The sequence below is a fragment of the Etheostoma cragini genome, chromosome 4 (assembly GCF_013103735.1).
Source record: "Etheostoma cragini isolate CJK2018 chromosome 4, CSU_Ecrag_1.0, whole genome shotgun sequence".
In the NCBI taxonomy this organism is placed as follows: Eukaryota; Metazoa; Chordata; class Actinopteri; order Perciformes; family Percidae; genus Etheostoma; species Etheostoma cragini.
The window spans coordinates 1,348,462-1,355,676 of record NC_048410.1 but is presented as its reverse complement, the minus strand read 5'-3'; positions in this window follow the sequence as shown (position 1 = coordinate 1,355,676).

Genomic DNA, 7,215 nt, shown 5'->3' with positions numbered 1-7,215 from the left:
AAATTTGTTACAGTGCAATCTTTATCAACAGATGAAGTGGTCATGAAACTGAAGATAGTCAAACGTTTTATGGTTCTGAGCACTTTTAGGAATTTCTTGTTATTGCTGTGCATCTAATCTCAATTACTATTACGCTATCTTTGGTGTTGTATATGGTTGAAATCATGAAATTGTTCATTTTAGAGTTCTTGAGTTGTAAACAACACTTGAAAAGACCTGTTTTTAGAGGGACTGTGTATGCAATAAAATATCTATCTGCACTTCTTGTTCTGATCTTCATTTATGTGTCAAAAGAGACCTTTTGGTTCAACAACAACAAACAAAAGAGATCTTATAAAGAAAGTGCCCCAGCATCCTTGGTGTGAGTTGGCCCTCTAATGAGAAAGTGTTCACCACAACCCCACTGCACCCGGCAGTCATTACAGCTTACGTATCAAAGTCACTCTGACTCATTACAGCGAGCAGAGACATGATGACTGATCAGTACGTGTTTGCGTCTACATCAGTGTGTGAGTGGCCATTTGAAAGGGGCTGCTGTGACCGGGACACACTCATTATGGAACGACCTGAAAATCGTGTGTGTGAGATGCGGGGTCATTGGGTCAAGGTCTAAGTCCTGTCCCAACAACACAGCGTCTGTGTCCTCCGCCTTCAATAAATAGAGACAGTCATTCATACGTACCTCCCATCCATCAGAGCTCTCAACATATTGCCATGGAGAGAGAGAGAGAGAGAGAGAGAGAGAGAGAGAGAGAGAGAGAGAGAGAGAGAGAGAGCACTGGCTTGTTATTGAACCAGACTGAGACACTTAAATGAAGAAATGCAGTAGGACTCACTGTCATTAAGGTTTAGTTTTATTTGAGATTTTTGGGGGAATCAGAATCTCACAACTGCTGTGAAAAGGCTGTAACAAGATTCCTGCTTAAGAGAATAGCAGCTGATCAGTTTGAATCCATGTCAGTTATCATGTATTTTAACAAGTTACAATGTGTCCCACAACATTGGTTTCAGAAGATGCAGCATGAAAGAAAGTTGGGAGATATTTAGTTTTTAATATAAATACACTAATCCTAAAACCATGTTTATTTTCAGATAGATTGGATATGTTATGATATGTGTACGTACTGGATGTCGTTGCATTTGCATCTTGACTAGAAAGAGCATTATCTTTGATTGATGTCGAATTTTAGCTCAACTTTTTAGGAGAATGTTAACTGTGAGAACAAATATGGATTTTCATTCAATGTTTATTCATCCCCTAGAGCTCATGGAAGGACGACCCTGATTCCCCATGTCATCTGCAGCTTACAAAGACAAATACAGAAAGACACAGAGAGTACAATCTGCAGTTTTTTCTCACGTGTAAACTTAAAGGACAAAAACAGGTTTTCTGTGGCGGTGTCTGGATTTTATCCGTTGTGGAGCAACTATGCTCAAACCAGAGCTGTTGGGAACTATCAAAATGTCAGGGCGGGTTTATACGATGATGGACAGATGACGAACAGTTCTTCTTCCTGTATGCATACAGTTGAGTTCTGTTGACAACTTTGCTTCACTCAACATGCGATACTGATTGGTTGGAGGTCTATCCAATTGAGTGCAGAGGCATTTTCTTTCCTGATTTGGTTGAAACACGCCCCATAATCACAGACCAATGGAGTTGTCTCAGACTCACATTCTGACTAGATTCTGAGTATGGCGACGTCAGGCTAGGATGATTTTAATTATTACCAAGACATTTACAGCTTTGTTCATACACAACCCGTGTGTAAACCTAGACCAGCTGCGCCCAAACCCTGCGATAGAAACCCTGCTGTCCCTGGCCGTCCTGTTGGCTCAGAGCTCCACAGACTAAGTCCACAGGTACAAATTAGTTTTGCACCAAATGTATCGCAAGAAGTGTTGCAAAACCCGAGAGCGCGGACTCGCCGCTGTGTGATGCGAGAGAGCACACTGCAGCGGCAGATTCGAGAGGTTGTAATCACTGAGTTGTGGTTGTACTGGAAAAGTGACTCAAGTGAAAAAAACAATAAAAAAAACACGAGTACAGATTTTTCTTACAAGCTCTCAAGTCATATTTTACAAGTGCTCACATCGCATCTACGCGCTCTCACTTTTGCACCATATTTGCCTTCATAGTGATTGCCACACAACTCCACCTCTCCTTGTGGAAAGATTAACTAAAAAAAAATAACCAAGGTATCCACGATGCCATGCAGCTGGATTTTGGAGACGTCTGAGGTCTGTGATCCTCCGCCAAACAGACGAGTTGGTCTGAGCAGGAGAAAACACAGCTGGACGTAATGGACTCTGAACACTACGGGTGCTTCTGCCTGGATTATAGAAAACAATCTTCTGTCCTCTCTAACTTGACCTGCAATCCCTCATTTTTAATATCCACATATCACACAGCTCTCATTAACCTGCATTCATGTTGATTGATGATGATTTGCAGCAGCACAGCAGCCAGGTGTATAACAATAGAGGAGCTGATATCCTTTCTGGGCTCTTTTTTAACCCTTGGAAGGTGTTCATGTCTTTGTTAAACAGCCACGTTCCCAGGTATGGTGGACCCACCACATTATTAGGGTTTTAAATGAATACAGCCACAACAATTGATTTAAACATACTTAACAGATATTTACTTCAGCTCAGTTACCAATGATATATACATCATTTATGGTTAATACTTGCCATTTACGCTTGTGAGATTACATTTATGATCAGATGATCCTTTTTGTTTTTTGTGAGAAAATGAGGAAATTCAGTTATACAAAAAGGAAATAGAAGCAAGATATTTGATTGTTATTGGTGCTTATTTCTTAGAACCTTAATAAGAACAGGTCAAAGTGCTTGAAATGTGACAAGTTTGTAATTTCGTGTGAGAATAGCAGATACAGAAAGACAACAGTTTCAAAACACCTAGTGAGACGAAGACCTCATATGTAATAATTATGTGTATAATAATTATATAATGAAAAAATCTTTATTTTCGTCACAGAAAATGAGCAGAAGCCAATGAGTTTGAGATAGAGGAAATAATAAATAGCATAATTTGTCTTTACAAACAGTGAAACGGGTCCCAGAGACCTGAACGCGAGGGTTAAATGCAGACATTTAAATGTCAGTGTGTTGAAATGTCTTGCACACAACTTGACTGTTTTCTCAGTCATCTATTTAAATTTATTATGAATAAATACAATCCTGTTGTGTGTTTTTTGTATTTTTAGCATCGGTCCACAGTTGAAGATTTAAATATTGGTGTCTGCTTTGCATCGCATCTACCTGTGAGAGACACACTTATGGGCCATTAGGGGGTTGGGTACGACTGCCTCTTCATATTAATATTTTCAGAGCTTCTCTAAAAGGACAACGTTTTGAGAAATATTAATGAGAACATCAAAAACTACCAGAAGACAAAACATTACCTGAGTGTGTTGCTTCTGTTGTCTTTTGTGTAACGTGCGATCGACTAAGCTCACCACATGTGCAGGGTTTTTGTGGCTTTGAGGTAATCTGCGCTAGATTTACAGTAAATAGTCTGCCCTTCAAACTTTTTCAACCTTTCCTCACAGCCGTCAAACTTCAAGCTCCTTCAGATGTCCGAGCTTCTCGACATGACACCCTGAGAAGGAAACCTGTTTAGTTTTTGGATGCTCAAAGTCATTATTTTGGTCACTATAAAGTTTTGACCTTAGGTGAGGGTTGGAGAGTTGCTCAACTGGTAAATCAAGAGGTTTGTTTTCTGTGTTTTCTCCACAACAGTCCGTTACAATAACTACATTACTGGAGAGGCCGCTCCCACCCACCTGCCAATTCCATGCAGAATTCAATTGTATTCCATTGTTTTCCAGTTAATTACTGTCCAATTGGCTTTAGACTTGGAGGTGCAAGCTAAATGATGTCAGAGTAACACTGAGGCTAATAATGAGACAAAAAAGCTGTATAAGGGCAGCTTTCTTCACATTGTAACACTATCACTCTTTAAAATACGGGAAACTTGAAATCAAGGCCTGTTTCCATCTAACATGTTTATTACGAGGTCCTCTCCATTCCAAGCTGAGTTGCCATGATTAAGGAAAGTAATAAAATGCATGCCAATCAAGACACCATTTCTTTATCTATTCCCCCGACTTCTATTTTATACTCAGTGTCTCTGCCAGGTACGACGTTGGATCATTCCAACCACATCACACAAACAAATGACTTACTGTACCGTCTGACTCACACCGACTTTAATTACTTTTACAGGAGTCCCGAAGGTCGATGAGCTTGCAAACCCCACACTGTGTATATCTTAGAGATGATAGCGATGATTCTTTTCAAACTTTGGATGAAGTCAGTGTAACACACCGGGCTGTTATGTGTCAGGTTATCACCATTAGCAAGACTGAAACGCACTATGATCCTATCATGCTGCTTCTAAATCACTGCATGGGAGTCGAGGGAGGAGTTGGAGAGTTGTAGAGGGATGGACTGACTCAACCACCAAAGACAATTAAAGGTTGGAGAATGAAAGTGCAATTCAGAAACGCTGTCATCTGAATGTTTGTGTTAAAATTGTTCCCCCCTTTAACATCTGGCCAATGTTAAGTACCTTTAGCTTGTAAGACAATGTAGAGAACGTGAAGGAAATGCTCAGGAGCGTATGCAACGTGTCATAAAGGGGCATCACCACAGCCAGTAGGACACATCCTCTGGGTACCATGAACATGTGTAAAAAGTTCCACGGCAATCGTTTCAACGGTGAAGATATTTCAGACTGAACCAAAGCAGTGGACTGACTGACTCACATAGCCATGTTGCTAGCATGGCTAAAAGATATCCAGCAATAGTCCACTGCACGTTGTCCAATGAGAAGTCTGATGCCTTCAAGATGTCAAAAGACAGATGTGTATTTGTTTTAATGTAATCAAATAAAAGTATGATTTAATTTAGAAAAACAAGTAGCTGTGTGTTCACCATCAACCATTTCTCATCCTATGAGGTCATGTATTTACAGTACATGGTTAAATTCATGCTACAGCAGCTCTATGTAGTCTCGCATCAGTCAAAATCTCCCCCTATCTTCAGCATGTCCAGATCAACATTTAACCAGAGCCACATGCAGTTACCACATCGGCCAGATTTTAAAATGTTTGTGCTGGTTAAAGTGCAGATTTAAGTCAAGTCAAATTCTGCTGTCTAGTATCGGATGCTCGCACACAGTCATATCTTAGCAGAGGCGGCATGGTTTGCATGCAACTCTTGACAGATGATTTAAAATGAACCTCATAAATACCTCTGTGCTCGTCCCTGTGCGCGCACACCCAGAGCCTGACAAGGTGAAACTTGGAAAGTGAGGGAGATTGAGAAATGGAGAAAAGGAGAGAAAGGCAGCCATTCCCAGTTTAAGTGTGTGTGCATTTGCGTAACTCCTCCAGGATTCCCACTTTAAATCAGGTCTTACTAAAACAGCCTTATTTCTGCCACATTCAACCACTGCTGGACTCCCAGGTTATCACAATAACAATAAATCCCTTCACTCTCTGGCTCCACAGACTGCTGTGTGTGTGGGCGTGTGTGTTTTTGTGTGTAAGTGATATAGTGTCTCTGGCTTTGGAAACTCATTTGGAGTTTTCCAACGCTGTCCACTGGAGGGAGGAGACACGAGCTTGCCACAGCAACAAGTCATTTGGAGGCTGGAGCCAGTTAACTCTCCCATCAAAGAGACTGCGACTCCTTCCCACTGTGCATGCCTATCCTAAGCATTGATCATCTACTGTCAGATGTCCATTGGGCCTCACCAAACTGACAAGCTGCCGTGATCAGAAACCATAATGTAGGCATACCAGGGGCTGAATGGATTTGCAAAAGATGAAACGGCAGCTCTTGTTAGTGGTCATTTTAGATGTGTTTGGAACAAGCAGAATCACTATTGTGTCTTCTTACACAATACAAATCAAAGATACTAATGCAGTTCAATGCAGTTCAATTGCAATCATGTAATTCATGGGAGTCAGTTGGGCCAAAGTTGCCTTCCAAGTAAACTAAGCTAGTGTTTTCTAAAAGCTTACATTTAGTAATGAGTTATAATATAACGTCAGCATGCTAAATTGCTCTCAGGGACAATGCCAACATGCCGATGTTAAAATGTTTCTCTCGATGAAATGCATAATTAGGACGGAAGCACCATTTCTAAGATTTACCCTATTTAAGTTTTCGAAGTATAGAGAACATTGTTTGTGTACACAGAGTTTACTAAAAAAGGTTTTCACCTAGCCAATCAAAAAGAGTCAACCCTACGAGCCAACGAGGTAGAGATGGAGTAACCCTGACCGGAGGAAGCCCGGGGGCCTCGGGGAAGACCCAGGACTAGGTGGAGGGATCATATCTCCCACTTAGCATGGGAACGCCTCGGGATCCCCCAGTTGGAGCTGGTTGATGTGGCTCGGGAAAGGGAAGTTTGGGGTCCCCTGCTGGAGCTGCTGCCCCCGCGACCCGACACCGGATAGGCAGACAAAGTCTGATGGATGGATGGATGGATGTTAACGTAGTCTGCCTGACTTGATCCTTTATCTTACTGAAGTTTGGGGAAGTTAAAATCTGGAACCCTGACCATGGCTCTAACATATCACTGTATCTATGAATCCATTGTTCTGTTTTTGGTGCTGACGTAGCAGATGGATTTGCAATTGCGAGTGTTTCTCTGAGACCCACCCTTCTGTCAGTTTTGTCCATTTTTTAGTAATTTAGATTAGAGTAGATTAGATAATACTTTGTTCATCCCACAATGGGGAAATTCCCTTATTACAGCAGCAGTTTTTCTACACGAAAAAAAACAAGCAACAAGCAAACAACAGATGATGTGCAAAAAGTACTGAATGACTGTAAAGTGGCATTATCTGAAAAGTATTGCAAAGTAAAGTAAAGTACACCAGTATTCCAAAGGAAAAGCGCAGTGATGGCTTTTACCTATCTTAACCACCTGTTGGTTAACAACAAGATTGAGAAGCACCTAGCTCCAGTGAACAGCAGGATGCACTAGAAAGACTTAAATAAAGACATCATCCACTCCTGGCTGTAAATTCAAGAGACAGGACGAAGTCGTTCTAGACTCCCCTCTCGCATCGGTGCGTCACGGCTGTAAAGTGCCCTGCTTTTAACCTTCCTCTGGTGTTAGCTTTCTGCTGCCATCTGAAGTGTTAGCGGGTCATTTTGGACCCGTGTATTAAA